This window comes from Monodelphis domestica, chromosome 8 (assembly GCF_027887165.1).
Source record: "Monodelphis domestica isolate mMonDom1 chromosome 8, mMonDom1.pri, whole genome shotgun sequence".
NCBI lineage: Eukaryota > Metazoa > Chordata > Mammalia > Didelphimorphia > Didelphidae > Monodelphis > Monodelphis domestica.
Window position 1 is genome coordinate 226,792,194 of NC_077234.1, and position 22,120 is coordinate 226,814,313.

The window sequence follows — 22,120 nt, forward strand, 5'->3', positions numbered from 1 at the left end:
AGTTGACTCTTGCTTTTTTTTTTTTTTAACTTAGATCCCAGACTTGAGCTTTGGCTCCTTTAGAATGACAAGGCATTCACACACTCAGTTTCAAACCAAGGGAAGAAAAAAAATCGAACTTTTTTTCCCCTAAGGGAAGGTCTGTCATTTCTCAAAGCCTTGGCTCTGGCAGATTTTTTCCTCTCCAAAAGGAGAGCTTTGGCTCCATGGGCCAAGTTCTTTTGGAACACAGTGTTAGCACTGACTGTTAGTCAGCAAAGTCATGCCTGTAGGAATTAAGACTATTTTCAAAACTCAGCTTCCTGCTCACCAAAGGCAGGATATTTGTTCCAAACTTCTTAACTGGCTTAGGGTTAGAAAGCTCTTGTATTGAATGCCTTATTTCCCATCACTAAACTGCATCCATTTAAAATCATTTTAGAGGCTGTCACTAAACAACAAACTGCCAAAGATTATGGTCTAAAGGCCCCTGCTTTTCTCAAGCCTCCAGTTCATGGGATTTCCCATGTAAATGAATAAGGATGGGGAAATACAATGGGAAAAAGTCTTTAAATGAAGTCGTTTAAGGTATAACCTTCTCCCTCAAACACCTTTTTTTTTTTTCAAATTATAGCTTTACTATGCTTCTATGCAAAGCAAAAACCAAAAAACAAACTCTAGCACCAGACTTCTAATCACAATCTACATGAGAAGCAGGTCTATGTTAGATTGGATAGAACACAAGAACCTGGATTCAGGAAGACCTGATTTCATATTCTGCCTCAGATATTTACCAGATGTGTGGCTGTGGGTACGTTACTTAACCTCTGACTGCCTCAGTTTCCTCAACTGTAAAAGGAGGACCCAAGTAGCACCCACCTCCCCCAAAATATTGTGAGGATCAAATGAGATTTGTATAAGGTGCCTGGCACACCATGAGGACTTAATAAATGCTTGTTTCCTTTCTTCCTACTTCTTTAAAAGAAGATAGTAGGATGGGGTAGAAAAGAAGTAGGACAGGATAATTGACCAACTGGATGATCATCCTCTGAATAATTGAGTAGTTGACTGTTCACATTTTATACATCTCAACTCTAATAGCTGACAACCAGACATGTGGAATTTCTATTACTCTGAATGCCCCAGGGTGCAATATTACTGAACCAGTGATGTACTGTGTATTTATTAATGATCTTGGGGACGAGGTAAATAGTGAGGTGGTAAAATTTGCTGACATAAATTTATTAAGTTAGTAAAAATGATGGGGAAACATGAGAAAGTAGAGTAATCTAATAGACTTGAGTGATTGAACTACATGATAAAATCCAACATAGAAAGAAATAATTTACATTGGGCTGTGAATTAGCCAAAGGTACACAGGGAAGTGTGTAAGAGAGCATGGCTTTGTATAGCTGCCTGCTCAGGACTTGGCAAGATCCAAACAGTGAAAAAGCTGCTTCAATAAGTTAATGAAAGGCAAGGGGAAAATTCAACTATAGCATTATGTGTATTGTAAATCAATGAGAGTAGTTGCTTATATCCTACCTAATTATTTCTTTCTCCCCTAGAAAAGTAGCATTAAAGTTCCCTGTTACTGTCTTATCCCAATTCTACCATATTTGGGCTTTATAATCAAGAAAGGTGCTCCATAATGTCATATTTGGATGACAGGACCCAGATTGAGCCATAGTTTAAATATAGAATTCAATTTGGTTCCACTTATTTATTGGCTGTGTGACCCAAGACAAGTCATTTGGCCTCTCTGATCCTTGCTTCACCTTTGTAAATATTAAAAGGGCAATATAAATTTTAATTTTAATTTATCTCAAAAATGTGTCCTTCAGGAGGAAAAGTACACATAAAATTTAGAAGAAAACTATAGATAGGAAAGGGTTATTTTCACATAATTTTGCAATTTTATATTTTGAGGGATCTGTCAGCACCTGTACTTTGCAAGTCAGGCCATCAAGAACCAAGAGTCACCTTAATACCATAAAGAGGCATTGAAGTACCACAATGATTGTGGGTAACAAAACAATACATAATGTGACAATACACACATATGTATATATGTATATATACATATATATATATAGAGAGAAACATATAATCCCATAAAAACCATCTATTTTAAATACAGAAGCATCAATGAAGATGGGGGAAATCAATTTTATTAGATAAATGCCTTTAGAATATTCCCAGTTGCAATGGAGGAGAACGGTATTCATAATACACTACAGTGTTATGGTTCTTTAGAATTCATAATGCAGGAGTCTGGAACCAACATGACAGAGTTGTAGGAAGCAATATGGTGAGCTCCACACACAAACTTCTCTCAACAGACCTAGAAAATGTACCAGATAAAAACTTTATGAGGAAATCCAGAAAATATTACAGTAAGTCATTTGTCCAGTTTAGCTTGACAAAGGGAGACATCTAAGAGGGTCTATAGACATTGGAGATGGGGATCAGTCCATAGCACAAATCCCAGAGAGCACCCAGCCCTCAGGAAGAAGCCATATGCCATGGCAAGAGGACATACCAGACCTCCATAGGGCAATGAAACAGGGATATGTCCCAACTGGCAACTTTGTTGTCCACTGTCCAAACCCATATAAACCAGGATGGAATAAGAAGGGGATCTGCATTGACTGGGGAGTGACATTCCTAGGTGGAGAGTCCCTGGGCGGTGAACCAAAGAAAAGAGGATGTCTTCAGTAGCCAAGAACAGAAACAATAAGGAACAGACTCCTGGCATAATTAGGTTCTCACTTAAAGCATCTAGTGCCCCTGCAAAGGAATGGGAAGGCAGGAATTCCAAACCAACAGGGACCCTACAACTCTGTCACTCTGAACCAACAGTACTTTGCAGCTGACTGATAGGAAAAGAGTCAAGCAACATTCTACTCTTACTCAGACCCAAACCCAGCTCAGGAACTTGAAAAATTCAAATCACAAGATAGCCATGACACTTTGTCCTGGAACAGACCACTTAGGGAGCGCTGGGAAAATTGGAGATAGCCAATCCCTGAAATACTGGAATAACATTACACTCAATACCCCAAGAGAGCAAAAATAGGGCTAATTCAGACCTTCCCTCAAGAATTTTGGCAGATCCCAGGCCTAAAATTGTCTCCAAAGAATGGTAAAAACCAAAAAGAACATCCACAATGAGCTATTATGGAGCAGAAATTATCAAAACATGAATGCAAAAGAGAATATTCTACAAATATCTATAAGCAATGTCTCAGAGAAAAAACAGCATGAATACAAACAACTAAAGATCCTAGAAAAAATGAAGCAGGAGTTTACATTTTTAAATTTTTTTTTTTACAAATGAAATGAGATTGGTTAAAGAAAAAATGAAAAAGAAATGAGTTATGGAAGAAAAAAATGGAAAGTTGGATTAAGGAGTATAAAATTTTGCCCAAGCAAGTAACTCCCTGAAAATTAGAAGCCAAAAACTCTATGCAGCAACAAAAATATATTAAATCAAAGTCAAAAGGCTTTTAAAAATATAAAAAATTAAAGTATAGTCATCCCTTCCACATTTCAGCTTTCCCCGTCATAGTTTTGATACATCACAGGTTGGCATAAGAAATTAAATTTTAAAAATTTTAGGGTTTTGAAGAAACCATAGATGGCATGGAAAGACCAATAGACAACACAGAAAGTCTAGAAACTCAGAAATACATAAAAAAGAAATATATATATATATATATAAATATATATATATATATGTAGCATTGAATAATATAAACATATTTTATCTTTTAATGCCATTGCTATGATTAAAATTCTCTCGACTATATATTAATTTATAATTATTCATTAGTAAAAGTTGGAGAGAGAATCACATAATGACCTGGCCTCACCTAAATAATCTGAATTTGCCATATCTGTCTCCATTTGCTAGCCAAAAGTGGCTGCTCCAGGAAAAGACTCCATCCCAAGAGAAAATAACATTTCATCCAACCTCTTGCTTATAAAGCTATTCACTCCTTTTGGGTCTCTCTGGTTGGACAGATCTGGCCTCAGTTTGAGTCAGAGCCCAGATTTCTGGACAAGAGTTGCATGGGACTAGAGGCCAGCCTCTTTCTGGATGCCAGGGAGCCAGAAGGCCTCTGGAATCCTCCCACAGTAAGCATGTGTACCCAGTAAGAGTGCTGCTGATATCAACCAAAATGGGTATTTTAGAGGAATAAGTGGTACTATTTATATTAAATTCACATACCATAAACATATAAGATTTCTTTTTAAAAGTTAAATTAGTTAAAAAAATAAAGTTTGCCCATGAGATATAGAAGGGATACCTGTACTTAACCAAGATTTTAGAATGAGGTATATAGCAAATATCCACAAAAGAAAAAGAAAAAAATTCATGATGTCTTCTCTGCTATAAAGGGAGCTTCAAAAATTTTTATTCAGATTTTCCAGATCATAAGGGTGCTGTGCCCCTCTGCTCAATGATGTAAAAAGGATACCTTTATTTTGTAACATAAGCAATGAACCGGAAAACAGATTGAGAAGAAAAAATTAAGAATCAATCACTGACTCTCTGAATGTTATAACCAAAAAAAAAAAAGATTGGATATCTTTTTTTGAAGACATCTTAAAAAGAAAACTCCCTGAATCTCTTAGAACCATAAAGCAAGTAGAAATAGAATCTATCATTAATCTTTTCAAAGAATCCTTAAAATGAAAACTACTAAGACCATCTAGCCCAAACCTAGGACTCCTACATCAAAGAAAAATAATGCAAGCTTCCTGAAAGACAGAATTCAATCAGAATCATCAGGATCAGTCAATTACTCAATAAACATTTATTGAGTGCTTACTGTGGGTCAGGTACTGTGCAAAGCACTGGAGGTACCAAAAATACAAAAGATAGTCCTTGCTCTCAAGGAGATTACTATTTAATCTGGGAGATAGCCAGCCTTATTCAGGATAAACAGTAAATAAATCAAAAGAGAAGGCACTGAAATTAAGAGGAGTTAGAGAAGACTTCTTGTAGAAGATAGGATTTTAGTTGGGGCTTAATGGAAGCCAAGGTGATCTGTAGTTGGATTGGAGGAAGGAAAGTGTTCCTGGCATAAAGTATGGCCAAAGAATATGCCCAGAATTGAGGGATGGTGTCTTATTCCTGGACTAGCCAGGAGGGAAGTATCACTAGATTGAAGATTATATCAGGTAGTATAAGAAGCCTAGAAAGGTAGGAAGGGGATCCATTATGAAGGGTTTTAAATGCCAGGCAGAGGTTTTGTATTGGATCTTTGAGGGGATAGAAAGCCATTAGAGTTTATTATGGGAGTGGTGGGAGTAGGAAGTGATATGAATGAAGCTATGCTTTAGGAAAATCACTTTAATGGCTAAATGGAGGATGAATTATATGGAGAAACCTGAAGCAGTGATACCTATCAGAAGGCTATTACAATAGACTGGGTGTGAGGTGATAAGAGCCCACTCAAGAGTGGTGGCAGTGTCAGGGGAGTGAAGGGACATGTATGACAGATGTTGAAAGGGTAAAATCAATAGACCTTGGCAAGAAATTGGATATGAAGACCAAGAGATAGCCAGGAATGCAGGATGACTCCTTGGTTGTGAACCTAAGGGAAAAGAGGATGTAATGCCTTCTATAATAATAGAAAAGGTAGGAAGGAGGGAGAGTTTAGGGGTAAAAATAATGAGTTCTATTATGGACATATTGAGTTCAAGATATCTATTGAATATCACTTCACAATGTCTGAAAGGCAGTTGGATATAGAAGGTTGGAGGTCAACATATAGTTTGAGGCAGGATATGCAGATAGATGAGTAGATGGTATCTAAATCCATGGGAACTGATAAGGTCAACAAATGAAGTTACATAGAGAAAGAAAACAAGAGGGTACCTGCAGAACCTATGGTTAAAGGTTGTGAATGAGAAGATCTAACAAAAAAAAAAGACAGAAGAAAGGAGTCAAATAAATAAGAAAAGAATCAGTTAAGAGTTACGGCTGGAAATGTGGAATGAAGAGGGGATCAAGGAGGAAAGGGTGATAAACAATGACAAAATCTGCAGAGAGGTCAAGGAGAAGGAAGAAAAAGGAAAGGTCATTGAATTTGACCATTAAGAGATCAATGATGACTTTGGAAAGAGTATTTCCAATGCATAGATAAGATAGAAAGTTGACTTGTAAGAGATCAAGAAGAGAGTCAGAAGAGAGGAAGTGGATGTCCTTATTATAAATGGCATTTTAGAGAATTTTAGCTACAAAGGACAGAAGAGATATAAGACAACAGTTGGAGATGAAGGATCAAATAAGGGTTTCTTTTTTTTTTCAGGATGGGAGAGACATGGGTATGTTTGTAGGTGGTAGAGAATGAGCCAGAGAGAAACTAAAAATAAGTGGAAGAGTAGAGATGACAGAGGAGCCAATCTGTTGGAGGAGATGGGATAGAGTGGGACCACTTGAACAATTAGAGAGGCTGACCTTGGTAAGGAGTAAGGTCACTTCATCATGTAGGATTGGAGTGAAGGAAGAGATAGTGAACTTTGATAAAAATACAAAGTAATTTTTAGAAAAATTATAAAATCAGAATTTCTTCTACAAATTGCAAAACTAACATGCTAAGGGACTTTATTCCATCTATGGAATGCACATGAGCTAGCATGAGGGTTAAGTTGGGGGAATTTAGTGGGGTAGAAGTGAAGCCAGTACATCAAAGTTAGGAGAGATGAGCTTGAAACCTTTACCCATCCACCACTTACCTACTGAAACAAGTGACAACTGGAAGAAATCAAATATGGCCTATGCTTTTTTTTTCTTTTGTCAAGCAATTATAACATAAGCATGTGATATCTTAAAGTCTCGGTTGTTCTAGATTGCCATGAGTCTGTTGTTGAGGTTCTCAGGAAATACCCCTCTTAGCCTTTATATCAGTTTGTACACAACCAACACAAAGTTATAGTTATCCATTATTTAGCTGATCTGTTGCCATATACTTATCAGTTACACAGGGCAGGGCTGCCTCCTCATATCAGGCTGGGCAGCTTCCCAAAACATCAAATTTCTGGGCAGCATTTCCAGAAGCAGCAGGACTCCAAATGCTCTCTCAGAGCTCCATGGAAAAATACAAAGAACAGAGGTTACTCTGTCTTCAACCAGGCAAGTATCTAATTACCCTTGGGCTAGCCAACCCCCATGGAAAAAAATTAAAACTATTCCCACTTTCTCTCTTTTCCAAAATTTATATACACAATCCCTGAAATTACTCTAAATTAATCCAATAAAAGAAAGAACAATTATAAATGTATTATATGAAATCCTCCTAGGCAAAGGAGTGATGGGGGGAAGAGTGGGGGGGAGTTGGCAAGTTGCTCTTTGAATGCCTTCCTCCTGCCCTGAGGCCAAAAGGACTAGAATCTAATCACAGAATAATAATGATGTATTAAACTAACTCTAAATATGCATCTAGCCTCTGATTCCTTTATGATACATGGATAACTCTCTCTGACAAAGTTAAAGGGAGCATTCTTATTAGACAAGCAAAAAATAGAGCTGCTTTTTCAGATATTAAATAACAGAGGTTTAGGGAACAACAGCTCAGTTCCAAAGAAATATATAGGCTCAGGAGGACTTTGTGGAGGAGACCTCTTCAAGGTGAGCCCTCTTTCTCCTAGTGGCCACAGAGTCTAGCAGAAAACTGCCCACAGCCAGACACCCTGTGCATCATTCCCAGTCTGTCATTTCTAGAGACCTCAAGATACAAGGAGGAAGCAAAGACTACACTCTAGTCCAACAGATACAGACAAAGAGCCTCAAGGAACGAGACCCCTAGCAGCAAAGAAGAGTCAAAGAAAACAATCCCAGGGAATGTAGTTTGAGCAATTTACCGGGGATAGATGGGCAAAGCATGCTAGTGAATAGAGAAAGGACACAGAGGTTCTGAGGGACCACGAGTTATGAGTTGTCTGATATACATCTCTATATATACATATCTTGCACCATCATTAAACTCTGAGCCCACTCTTTCCATGGATTCTATATATATTTGTAGAAGAATGTTCAGCAGGTCTATGGGAAGAATGTTTGGAAGCTATTGTTTTTGTTTGCTTGATTTTCACTTTGTCACCATATTTAATGTGAATCTGCTGGCTAATTGTTAATAGGAAGCACACTAGTAGAGCTTTCTGAGCTGTAGTGTTAGGATAAAGACCCACAGGGGAACCCCTAGAACCAGAGGTAGCAGTTTACATTTAGACTGCCTCTAAGGGCTCTCTCTCATTTCTAGAAACCTCTAGAATATATATATATATATATATATATATATATATATATATATATATATATATATTAGTCACTTCTCGCACATCCATTTAAACCAAGAAAAGTTTATGAGGATTATAATTATAAAGATGAGGAAATTAAGACACTGAGATGTTAAGGAACTTACCTAAAGTCTAACAAATAGTAGAATACAATATATTAATGGGATCTTAACATTTTATTTTTTATTGTGAACTTAACCTCAATAATACAAAAACTTGCAATATACAAAGAACAAGAAAATATATGAAAACTGTGACTTTAGATGGTTTTTTATAGAAATATGTGTATATAGCCCTATATATCATTTAACAAGGTAGTAACAAAATTGCTTTATCCCTTTGGATACTTTTTTTTGTTGTTATCCTGTGTGCATTTTAGAATGTTTTATAGATGCCATTTTTGGCATATCTATGACTCCTGTTAATAACTCCACCACCACTACTATCACATCCCATAGAAGCTATCCTTTGTAACATTAATTTCATTTGTTAGTGTATAGGGCATTGTATATCTTTTTCATCCCAGGCCCTGTGCCTAAAAATAGTCTGATTGTGACCATTAATGAATTTTATGACAAGACACAGTCATATTTTTGTGTAGTTTAAAATCATAGGTCTACAGCTGGATCTCAGAGGTCCAACTATTTTATTTAAAAATGAAGCCCAGAGAAATTAAGTCACCTACCCAAGGCCATACAGGCTTCAGATAGCAGAGCTCAAAACGACTCCAAATCCAATCGTCTTTTCAAAATCCCCTGCTGCTACTGTGATTGCCATATAAATTTTGCAGTATTTTTTAATCTTTAAATAGCTTTAAAAGATTAAAATGCTTTGTAGGTCATTATGCCCTTTTATGATTATATTTTATAATTATATATGAACCATTTTTGTTTATGTATTACATATATATATTTATATGTAGTTGTATACCCACAAATATACAGTTGTGTATAGATATATGTCTATTTTTAAATATGCAGTTGATTTTTCGTTTGTGTCCAACTCTTCATGACCTCATTTGGGGTTTTCTTGACATAGATACTAGAGTGGTTTGACTTTTTCTTCTCCAGCTCATTTTACAGATAAGTAAACTGAGGCAAACAGGGTTAAGTGACTTGCCATGGGTCACATATATGTGTGTATAATATGTATATATATAATCTATCTTTTAAGATTTGCAAGGTCTTGAGCAATGATACATGTAAAACCCAGTTGAATTGCTCATTGGCTATGGGAGGGGGAAGGGAAACAATATAAATCATGAAATCATATTCTGAATAAAGATATAAATTTTTAAAAAGTTTTACAAAACTATTTTTATTTATTACCTAATTTCATGCTCACACCAACCTTATAAGGTAGATTCTATTATTATCCCTTTTACAGATAAGGAAAATGAGGCAGAGGTTAAGTGGCTTGTCCAGAATCATATATCTAGTAAATATTTGAGTCCAAATTTGAGTTCCAACACTCCAGTGACTATGTTGCCTGGGTGCCCTCCTTCTCCAAAAGAGAAGGAATCTAGATAATAAAAACAAAATGGCAACTTTAAGAATAAAGATCTTGCATGCATGGTAGGGAGTTACATGTGTAAGACAGTAAACATTTATTAAATGCCCACTATGTGCCACCATTCTTAACACTGGAGATACAAGGAAAGATAAAAAGAAACTTCCTACTGTCAAGCTCACAATCCAGGGTCAGAAAATAATTATCTAAAATGATATCAATGTGTAAAAAATAAAGAAAAAATCACATGTATCACCTATATCATATTACCTTCCTTCTTAGGGGGTAAGGAAGGAGGAAGAACCTGGATCACAAAATGTCAGAAAATGGTCATTAAAAACTGTATGGTCATGTAAAAAGAAAAGAAAAACATAAAGAAAAAAATTATTAAAAATAAAGGGAGATTGAAAAAGACCATCTCCTAGGTTTCTCCTATCAAGGATCTTTGTTTCTCTGACCTTGTAAGACAACTAAACAATACAGCCTATTGTTTAGTCATGTACCAAGCTGACTGTGGCAAGTCCTATTAGGTGTTCCAACTGATTTTTATAGCTCTTTTCTTTTGAAATCAAAGTGCTTTTAAAACAATTTTATTGATTTTTTTGGCCTGTCTTAGTGAAGTAAGCAATTATATTCCATTATTTCTAGGTGTGTTTGTATGCACAGAATTTTTGATTTGTAGATGAGAAAAATCTACCACCCAGAGAGAAGAGATGAGATGAAACCCCCCATATAAGATGTTGCAATTCATTGTGGAGTGCTCCATTATACCACACTGGTACGAAAATAACTTCTATCATATCTTAACCCCATAGCTGTTCCATAAGGCTCTTTTTTCATTAAATCTAATAAAATATCAAGAATAACTGCATGCTTCCTGCCTCACAAATGAGAAGAGAGTCATTTATCATTTGTCAGGACAGGTACAGAATATCTGAGGCCCTAATTCCTATTTAAAGTCTGGGTCAGAACAAAATGTCAGCCATTCATCCCTATCTCCCTAACTGCATCTCATTGTGAGGTACATTTTGAAAAGGGGTGATAAAGCCGGGAGAACAGGAGCCTGCTTGCTCCTTAGTGAAGACTGACATATCAATTCCAGGAAACACAGCTCTGCTCTTGAAAACATCATCCTCTGGAGTTCAATCCAACTTGGCACTGGGATCTCTATGATTGCCAGGGGCTTTAGAGAGGCCACTGCATTCATCAGAATTTGTTCTGGGCACAGAGAGACACAACAATGTCTCAGTATTATTCCTTAGATAGTAGAGCTCTGCTAACACCCAAAATATTGAAAGATTGAACCTGGCATCCCTCACAACTTCCTTAGTTCAAGTTCCCAATGCTTTCCATTAAAACAAAACAAAACTTCACATTTTTTTAGCAAGTGCAGTTAAATCTACCTGAATAAAAACAAACAAACCAATAATCCAATTTGTATATATTATAAAAAAGTTTTCATTTCTTTTGCTCGTCATGAATATAATTATCCCACTGATAGCTAGAATTTCATCATTAGTTGGGTTTCAAATGGGGGCTCATATGTAGTTTCAGACCCATCCATTGCATTCTCTATCAATACATTAGGCAAGAACCATAAATCAATTAATTAAGTGGAGATAATAATAGAACCTATTTCCCAGGGTTGTCCTGAGGATCAAATGAGATAATTATGAAGCATTTAGCTCAAGGTGCCAGGCACATAGTCAGTGCTATGTAAACGTTTATTATTATTATTATTATCATTATTAAAATGTGAGCATGCATAGAACTGTGACTGCCTCCACTTGGAGAACTCTCCTTTGGATAGAGCAGATTACATGTCTGAAACACCTTTATATCATAGGGAATTGCCTGAGGTACCTTCATTCATTCATTCATTTTCCAATCAGTCAATAAACATCTATTAAGAACTAAACTCTAAACTCTTGGTATTCAGAAAGAAGCAAAAAGCAGCCCCTACCCTCAGGCAGCTTACAATTCTGGCATTTGTTAAAAGTCTACTAGGTGGAGCATAGGCTAAAAGCAGTCCCCTTTCTTCAAGAGGAAATTATTCAGTTAAAAATAACCAGTGGAAAATTAAATACAAAAGATATATAAGATAATATAAAAAAGAACACTAAACAAACTCAGAAATCAGGATAGGCTTTCTGTGTTGTTTAGTCATTTCTGACTCTTTATGAGACCATTTGGGGTTTTCTTAGCAAAGATACTTGACATGGTTTGCCATTTTCTTTTTCAGCTTATTTTGCAGATGAGGGACTGAGGCAAATAAGGTTAAGTGACTTGCCCAGAGAAACACAGCTAGTAAGTGGCTGAGGCTAGAATTGAATTCAGGAAGATGAGTTCTTCTGACTCCAATTCCAGTACTCTATCCATTGCATCCCCTAGTTTCCTGTAAGAGGTATCACTCCAACTGATCTTAGAAGGAAACTGGAGAATCATGTAAGTCTTATAAGAAAAAAGTGAGGAATTGGCACATTCCAAAAATAGAAAGTTAGTCCAAGAAAAGGCACAGGGACTGCAGATGAACTGACTATATAGAATGTACAAGGAACAACAAGCAGGATGGTTTGGCTAGAATTTACAGTGAGTGGGTCAGGAGATTAATGTACATTTGTCCTGAATGGGGAGGCTGAAACTAGATAGTAAAGAGTTTATCTTTTTTGTCTTTCATTTTCTTATTTTTAACATTCATTTTTTAATATTTTGAGTTCCAAATTCCCTTTTCCTCCTGCCCCTCTCCTACCCATTGAGAACACAATCAATGATATCAATTTTACTTGCAAAGTTATGCTAAATATCTTTCCATACTAGCTGTGTTAAAATAAGGTAAAAATATATGCTTCAATAACCGCTCAGACTTCATCAGTTATCTCTTTGTCAAGACTGATAGCATTTTTTCCATCATGAGTCATTTTAATTATCTTGGATAATTGTCTTGATTAGAGGAGCAAAGTCTTTGATAGTTGGCCATCCCTACAATAATGCTGTTACTGTGTGCAATGTTCTCACTTCACTTTGATTATGCCTTCATGGGTTTTTCTGAAATTATCCCATTCATAATTTCTTATGCCATAATCTGTCACAGTTACATACCACAACTTGTTCAGCCATTTCCTTGATTTCCAATTTTTTTTTTGCCACCAAGAACTGCTAACTTTTCCTATATATGGGACCATATCCCTTTTCTTTGGGTCTCTTTGGGGTAAAGACCTAATAGCATTGCTGTGTTAAAGGGTATACACAGTTTTATAATTCTTTTTGGCATAGTTTCAAGTTGTTCTTGAGAATTGTTGGACCAGTAAAGAGCTTTAAAAACCAAACAGAGCTTTTATCCTAGAAGGTTATCCAAGAAATAGACTTCCTCTCCTCAGAGAAAGGAGTGGATTTAAAAATGTCAATTTGGCAGTTGTATGGGTGATGGAGAAAGGGGAGAGAGCAGCCTGGGAGAACATTTGGTAAGCTGTAGTCTAGGTAAGAGACGATGAATTGAGATGGTGACTTTGTTCAGAAAACAAGAGGAATGATGAAAGATATACCAAGGAGGTAGAATGGACAGGATTTGGCATTCCATCTGTGGACTGCATGAGAGTGATGATTCAAAATAGACATCAAGATTATCAACCAGGGTGGCTAGAAGAATGGTGGTGCCCTCTATGATGGCAAGGAAGTTAAGTGAATCTTTCCAAGGTAACAAAGCGAATCTATCTAGTTCCTCAAGAAATCTCTATCTTGAAAGAGATAGAAGAGCAAAAATAAATAATAGGGAAAAAAAATTGAACAATTGAATCATTCTCAGTCCCTAGTCTAGAAATGTGCATAATCTTCTAAAGGTCTTTTGGGATGGGAAACCAATTAAGTTGGAGGCCATCTACCCTGCACCAATAGGACAAAAATCCCTCTTGTCTAAATTCACATAGCTTCCCTTTCCATAGTTCCTTAGTGCAGGACAGGAACTTTATTGTCTCCTGGATCCTCTTAGAACAGCTAGGTGGCTGAATGATTAGAGTGTCAAGCCCAGATTTAGAAAGACTCAACTTCCTGAGTTCAAATCTTGTCTCAGACAGTTACTAACTATATGACCCTGGACAAATCATTTATCTCTGTTTAGCTTAGTTTCCTCATCTGCAAAATAAGCTAGAAAAAAATGGCAAACCACTACAGTATTTTTGCCAAGAAAACCCCAAATGGACTCATGAAGAATTAGACATAACTAAACAACATATAATAGCAGTTCTACTTAACATATTCTCCTCTCAAGGTTGAGTATATCACTTCATTGTTATAGGTATCATGGGTTGAAGTTCTTTCTTTTGCTGCTCTATCTTATTCTCTGTTGTTTTACAACTGACCTCATATCTTAAGATAAAGGAAAATATTTCCTTTTCATTCTAATGTGATAGGAACAGATTCTTCAGACTATTTTTACCACATCTTATACTCTGTCATTAAATAGTTCCATATCCTCTACCCTGGATAGTATACAAAAGGATTATTCAGGTAATTATAAGACTTCTCTAATTCATACCTTCTCTAGAGGGTTCTGAGCCCTCACTCTTAGTTAAGTCAAGCTTAGTTCATTCCTTTTATCTTTTCTCTGATTCATACACCAAATCCAGGTAATTATCCCCTTCCCCCACCACACACACACACACACACACACACACACACACACACACACACACATGTATGGTGATCTCCTGAATCTCTCTGAAGCTGGAGAAAAATATTTGAGACCTTCTAAATTTGATGTTTCAACTCTTGTCATGTTTCCTAGAAAAATTCCTTAATGAGTCAATGACCCTGAAGCACTGAAACTCCAACAAACCTACAGAAAGCACCAGAAGTGATTCAGAGAAAAAGACAAGCCAGTGCTCTATAAAGTCGGGGTACAACAAGCATCCCTGTCTCTTTCATGCCTTCCTTCGAGTTAAAAATTTGCAATCCCAGTATGTGATAATAAGGGCAAAGAATTGGTAAATATGCCTCAAAAACATTCCATGAAATAAAGTAACATATATATTATACTACTTACATAAGTGACACACAGGTACACAGTAATGAATATATAAATAAGAAATGCACACAATATAGCAAACAAATAAGCAATAAATCAGAAAATAGTACAAAATACATAAAGATCATGCCAAATTTCTATATGATCAACATAATTGTACTCCAGGGCTCTGTCCAAAACCCTTTTCTCTTTTCTCTCAACTATTTCATTAGTTCTCAACTATAATCTCTATAGATAGATGGATAGATAGAGAGATAGATAGATAGATAGATAGAGAGATAGAGAGATAGAGAGATAGATAGATAGATAGATGATAGAATACTCTTATTGGACTAAATTCAGAAGTTATTGGTAAAGAGATAATGAAAAATGGGGGAATAGCTGAACAAATTGTGGTATCTGATGGTGATGGAATACTATTGTGCTGTAAGGAATAATGAACTGGAGGAATTCCATGTGAACTGAAAAGACCTCCAAGAACTGATGCATAGTGAAATGAGCAGAACCAGGAGAACATTGTACACTGAAAGTGAAACATTGTGGAACTATTCAATGTAATGAGCTTTATGTCTAGTAGTAATATGATAATCCAGGACATTCCTGAGGGACTAATGAGAAAGAATGCTGTCCACATTGAGAGAAATAGTTATGGGAGTAGAAATGCAAAAGAAAAACTCATCATTTGTTTATAGGAGTATATGATTTGGGGTTTCAGCTTTTGCTCTATGGTAGAAATGAATAATATAGAAATAGATATCAAATGATAACATTTGTACAACCCAGTGGAATTGCTTGTCAGCTCTGGGAGGGGGGAAGGAAAAGGAGAAGGAAAGAAAATGAATGATGTAAACATGGGAAAATATTTTTAAAAAATAAAAAATTTAAATTAAGTAGTTATTGGTAAATAAATAGTACTACCCCTCTCATAACAATATTATTCATATTAGACAAAGCATGACAATTGTTTATAATAAGTGAGGTTTGGTAGCCACTCCTAGATGATATTATATGATTTATCCCTTGAAGCTTTGAGGAACTGATGCTTATCAATAATAGCTTTAGACCAATAGCTTCTGTCCAATCTTTTGTAATAACTTCAGTATTCTTTCTCATTCCTTTCTAATATTTTTCCAAAATTAATAAGATCATAGTAGATATAATAATACTTACACATAATTGATATTTGTTGTTGTGGTTTAGTTATGTCCAACTCTTCATGACCCCAAGGGTTTTCTTGGCAAAGATATTGGAGAGATTTGCCATTTCCTTCTCCAACTCAAATTAGAGATGAGGAAATGGAGGCAAACAGGACTAAGTGACATACACAGGGTCACATAGCTAGTAAGTATATAAGGTTCAATTTGAACTCAGGAAGATGAGACTTTCTGATTCCAAACCTGGTACTCTATCCACTGTACCACCTACCTGCCCCATCATTTATGCTACCAACTATTTTTTTTTCATGAACTGGTGAAAAGTGTTAGGGAATCCTAGAAATTACTTGGATTATATTTTTAAAAATTTTTTAGAATTTGGACAAATAGAGGTCATCTTTCCTAAATTCCCCTACCATAGAGATTTGATAGGACTCTTTGTATAGATCTAACAGTAAAAACCACTGTTACCCCCCTGAGAATCCCAGACATCTTGAAGACTGACCCACCTTGGATCCTTTTTTCACCTTTGGGTCCAAAGTTTGATGGTTCACATGCATTACGTGTCTTAATCACATTATTTTCTTCCATCCTGCTACTATGGGTAAGGGTCAGGTAGATGGTACAGTGCTGACCCTTAGGTCACAAGACCTTGAGTTCAAACCTGGCCTCTTACCAAAAAAAAAAAAAAAAGGACATCAAATAGAGTCATGAAGAGTTAGACATGACAAATCTATAATTAAAAAGAAGAAGAAGAAGAAGAAAACTATGGGTGAGCTATATGGTCACAGGACTCCAGGATCAGACTGACATTTCCTTCAGATGGCAGTAGTGATCCTCCATCTCTGAGAAAACAATTTTCTGAAATTGCTCTCAAAAAGACTAGGATTCTTTGAGATGGATTATATGTTATTCTGTGGACAAATTCTATATGCTCCCCATACAATAAAATCACAGCAATTTCTTCCTCAGATTATTGTTGTTGATATTATTATTATTATATGGTAGTTCCTTTTGGTGCTGCGCTCATCCAAATTCAAGCTAGACTGGTTCTTGGAGAGCATACAAAGATCATAGACTTAGAGCTGGAAGGAACCTTGGAGTCTTCTTCTCCAATTCTTTCAATTTAGGGTGAGAAAACTGAGACAAAAACAAGTTTAAAAATGTATACCAAGGTGGCAACTGGATAGCTCAGTGGATTGAGAGCCAGACCTAGAGATGGGAGGTCCTACATGCAAATCTGACCTCAGACACTTCCCAGCTGTGTGACCCTGGGCAAGTCACTTGACCCCCTTTTCCTAGCCTTTTCCACTCTTCTGCCTTGGAACCAATACACAGTATTGATTCCAAGACGGAAGGTAAGGGTTTATATTAAATAAAAATGTATACAAAGTTGCATGGGTAGTAAAGAGCAGAGATAAGATTTTAATTCAGATCCTTTGACTGCATTTCTCACCTCTTTTTCTATGGCACAAAGCCACTATTTTTCCATACTCACCCTGAAAATAATCTTTTTTTCGCAGAAACTGGCATAGACTTTGAGAAACGAGGATCATTGAAGACATAATAGAGGCTATTTTCCTTTATAAGATCTAATGACGATACAACATTAAAAAGGAGTATTTTTAAATCACTCAATAGTGCAAAAAACATGAAAAATGTTAGAAGTGGTGAAAATCTATAGAAATATAGGGAGTCACCAGATATTGTTGCCCACACCACAATAGAACCAATGACACAAATGACAACTACCCAACAAAAAACTCTATTACAAATGGAATCCTATCATGGAAAACCATCTTAACTAGGAAGGAATGGATGCCCCGAGAAGCATATTATCTCTATTCTCCCTGGCTAGATTTTAGCTAAAATGGCTGTTTGTAAATCCCTGGTTGGGTCACCCAGGTGCTGTCCTGCTCCGTGTACGGCCGGGAATAATTCGTTAGTTAATGCATTTCACCTGTGCTTGCTTTCCTCTATTGAATCTTGTTGAAACAAAATATATTCCGGATAAGCCTCCCTGTGTATCCTACAAGGTACTATTTGTGGAAATCAAAATGAACAGGTGTTCATCTCCTAATTGAAATCTAGCACAGTTCTCGGCTGCCACATTTCCGAGTCCAGCTGCACGGCTTGTGCTGGGGATGATAGGGTACAACAAAACGCTTTGCCATTATCATTTATCCTCCAGAGTGTGGGCGTAAATAATGTGCCCACATTTGTGAAACTCAGAGGGATCTCCATGGAAACGCTTAATCGCTGACATTTAAACTCCTGGTGCTGATAAGGAAAGCTGCTGCCTCTGACCTATTGAGAACAGTTTATCAAGGTAAGAAGCAGGCGTTTTTGCCTTGAACTAGCTAAAAACAACACTGTGAGGGGCCATGTATTATGCTGCCCTGTCTGCCCGGTCTTTGCTATTTTTAGGATTGGCCAGGGTTTTTTTTAACAATCTGTGTTTCCTTGACCCCTTTCATTGGGTGTTGCCCCACAATACAAAATGTGATTTAGCTGGAAAGCCAAAGAAAGATCAGATTTTTAAAGGTGACAGCTTGTTCTCCTCCTACACCTCTTTTATTCCAGAACAATGTAGAGTACAGTATATTGTCATCACCATGGAAGTAGGAATCATGCTGTGGAATCAGCGATGGCCTTGTCTAAATCATTAGAAACTGATTTTCCTCGGATATTTTTTGGACAAGTCGTGGCATGTTGATTTCATCAGAAGATCATGATTTAGAGGCAGAAGGGCCTTTTGTAGAGTCTAACCCTCTCTCTTTTGTACAAATTAAATTTAGCCATCATTAATTTCAATATTATATTTTAAGAGATTTATGAATGATCATTAGAAATACGGGAATAAAAAAGGTAACAAAATAAGACCACATGACCTAAAGTTAATGTATAATAATTAAAATATTATATTTTAATTTTTACACTTCATACATAAGAAAAATGAGGCCACCAGAGGTTCAGTAATTTGCCCAAGTTTACATAGTAATTAATGGTAGAAAGTGACTTGAACTCAGGTCCTTTGATTTCAAATAGACTTATGTTGGTTTCATTTTTTTTTAAACCCTTACCTTCCATCTTGGAATCAATACTGTGTATTGGCTCCAAGGCAGAAGAGTGGTAAGGGTAGGCAATGGGGGTCAAGTGACTTGCCCAGGGTCACACAGCTGGGAAGTGTCTGAGGCCAGATTTGAACCTAGGACCTCCTGTCTCTAGGGCTAGCTTTCAATCCACTGAGCTACCCAGCTGCCCCCAGTCTCATTTGTTTTTTAATTAGAACAACAGATAAAGAAATGGAAAGGTAAGGATGATAATTAGCTTGGCCTTAAACCTGTTAGTTTGACTTCTCAGAGTGCCTTATTCATAATTCTGCCATATCACTTTATATTCGCCATGGTTCACAGGTCCTAGAATCATAAATTTAGAGTTGGAAGGGGCCTTAGAAGTCATTTTGTCCAACTCATTTATTTTGCAGATGAGGAACTAAGACTGGCAGAGGTTAAATGATTTGCCCAAGTTCACATAGATAGTAAATTGTAAAACCAAGCTTAACCCAAGTTTTCTGATTCAAAATCTTAGGTCCTTTCTACTGTATCTCGACACTAGTGAAACTAATTTTGTTTTTTAAAGACTGCTGTTACATTTTAGTAATAAAATAATCTAATGTTTCTATAATAGACCATAATTTTCACATCTTTCTTTAGTTGATTTCATTTTATTATATATGATAAAATGTATGCATATTTGTAATTCTTTCCCCAAAGTTTCCACAACCTTTAAATATCAATTTGTTATAAATGTAATACTGCCAAATATTTTTTCTTTTCACTTTCAATGATTTTTTTTCTTTTTTGCCCAGGTGTCTTGCCTTAAAACAAAGGCATTTAAATGCCTCAAAATTTCTTGCCTACAAGATGAAGTCAGCATTCTTCTTTTTCACACTTTCCCCTTTATAACTGTAACTTGGCTATTCTTTTCTCCCCATCCCACCTCCATCATTATCTGTTAACTGGCTCTGGAAGTCTTTCTTCATACATTTGACATTGCTACAGCCTTTTTTCCTTAAATTTGTGGCAGGTGCCGTATCCTCTGCCTTGGACCTTTTGATTAGTTCTAATGAGCAGTTTTAAACATCAGACATGACACCCCAGATTTGTTCCCCAAACCTATTAAATATCTTTCAAATGCCTTCGTTCTCAAGTTCATCTATTTATACTTTATATAAAAGTTGAGGCTTCCTTTGATATCTGTATAATGTATTCCTAGTTTTCCTTCTTAGACCTTGAAATTTTAACCTCTATTTTTCTACTTTGTCATATCCTCAGCATGGAGCAGGTAAAAAAGAGCTAAACTTGGAGCCACCAAACCTGACTAAATACAGCTAAGTCACTTATGATTTGTATAATCAAAGGCTAGTCATTTTACCTCACTCTCAGTTTCCTCATTTGCAAAATTAAATGGTTAGACAGAATGACTTTAAAGAGTCTAAGGAGAAAGATTATAAATATACAGTAATATATTTTATAATAACTATCAAATGAGAATGGATGTGAAAGCATGTTGAAAAGTATATCACATTTACAGAAGTATTGTGGCACAGTGGCTAATGCACTGGACTTGGAATCAAGAAGAGGAGTTCAGATTAGGCTTCAAACAATTACTTGTTAGCTGTGTGATCCTGGACAAGTCACTTAACCTCAATATGATGTTGTTTCCTTATCTGTAAAATCAGAATAATAATTATAGCACTTACCTCCCAGGTTTCCCTCAAGATCAAAGGAGATAATATTTCTCAAGCATTTTGCAAACCTTTAAGTGCTATAAAAAGGCTAATTATTATTATTAATGTTATTATTACACTATCACTTTGAGGTCTTGATTAATGATCCTTTTCATAGTTTGTCTTTTTCTGCTTCCCTCCCAAAAATCTTTCAACGGGGTAAATAAAATTTGAAATTTGTCCTTCAGTTGTCTTTGCCATCTCAAGAATGGAAGTATTCTCACCCTCTATGTATTTCAAAGGATCAGTAAGATGATTCAGAGACCAATAAGATGGCCACAAGTAACAAAAAAGTTGGCCATGACAACTGATGAAACTAAGACAAATACAACATGGCCCCCAATCCAATGTGTTCACCTTCTGTTTCTGTTTCTACATTGAAACATACAGAGTGGGAACATTAGGTACTAAGAATCATACTTCTTGAATACCCTTTATAAACACACATGTAATTGTTTAAAGGATCAATATGGTATTTTTTTCTGGATTCCATTGAGTGGCTGTACAACTGAAAGAACTGAATGATATCATTCCTGGCATTCTTCCAATAAGTAATATCATAAGACTTCTACCAAAATGATGGAGCGGTGGCATTTAAGCCCAACTGCTCCTTACCTCCTCAAAATACAATGAATATTTCAAAGAAAGTAGAGCATACTAGGAAAAGTCAGAAAAAGAAAAGAAATCCCAAGAAATCCCAGACAGTGTTGATATATGCTCTAATTCCTATACCTTCTACTCTGTGCTCCACATTGTAGGCTGTATGATGAACCAGATTTTTCTATCCCTTAGCAAATGGAAGTTAACTTAACTCACTCAGATTCAGTGATTGAACAAGAGAGAGAATAGGCAGCATTAGAAGAAGAAAGACAATTATCAGTTCCAGGACTATTCTAGTATAAGATGCTCCCAACAAGAAATCTCAATGAAAGTGTGGTTAGCTTTGTGTAAGGAGCTACAATAGAACAAAAAAATGCAGCAAATAAACTAGAGCAACAAAAACTAAAAGAGGGAAAAGAAAAGAAACCATAAAGACCATCAGAGATTTGAAAACAAGGAAAAACTGATACAATAAAAAATTATGAGTTAAGAAAAGCTAGAGGGGGGGCAGCTGGGTAGCTCACTGGATTGAGAGCTAGGCCTAGAGATGGGAGGTCCTAGATTCAAATCTAGCCTCAGACCCTTCCCAGTTGTGTGACCCTGGGCAAGTCACTTGACCCCCATTGCCTAGCCCTTACCACTCTTCTGCCTTGGAGCCAATGCACAGTATTGACTCCAAGACAGAAGGTAAGGGTTTAAAAAAAAAAAGAAAAGCTAGAGGGAAAAAAATTGAGTGTAGATATAGTAACTTATTGG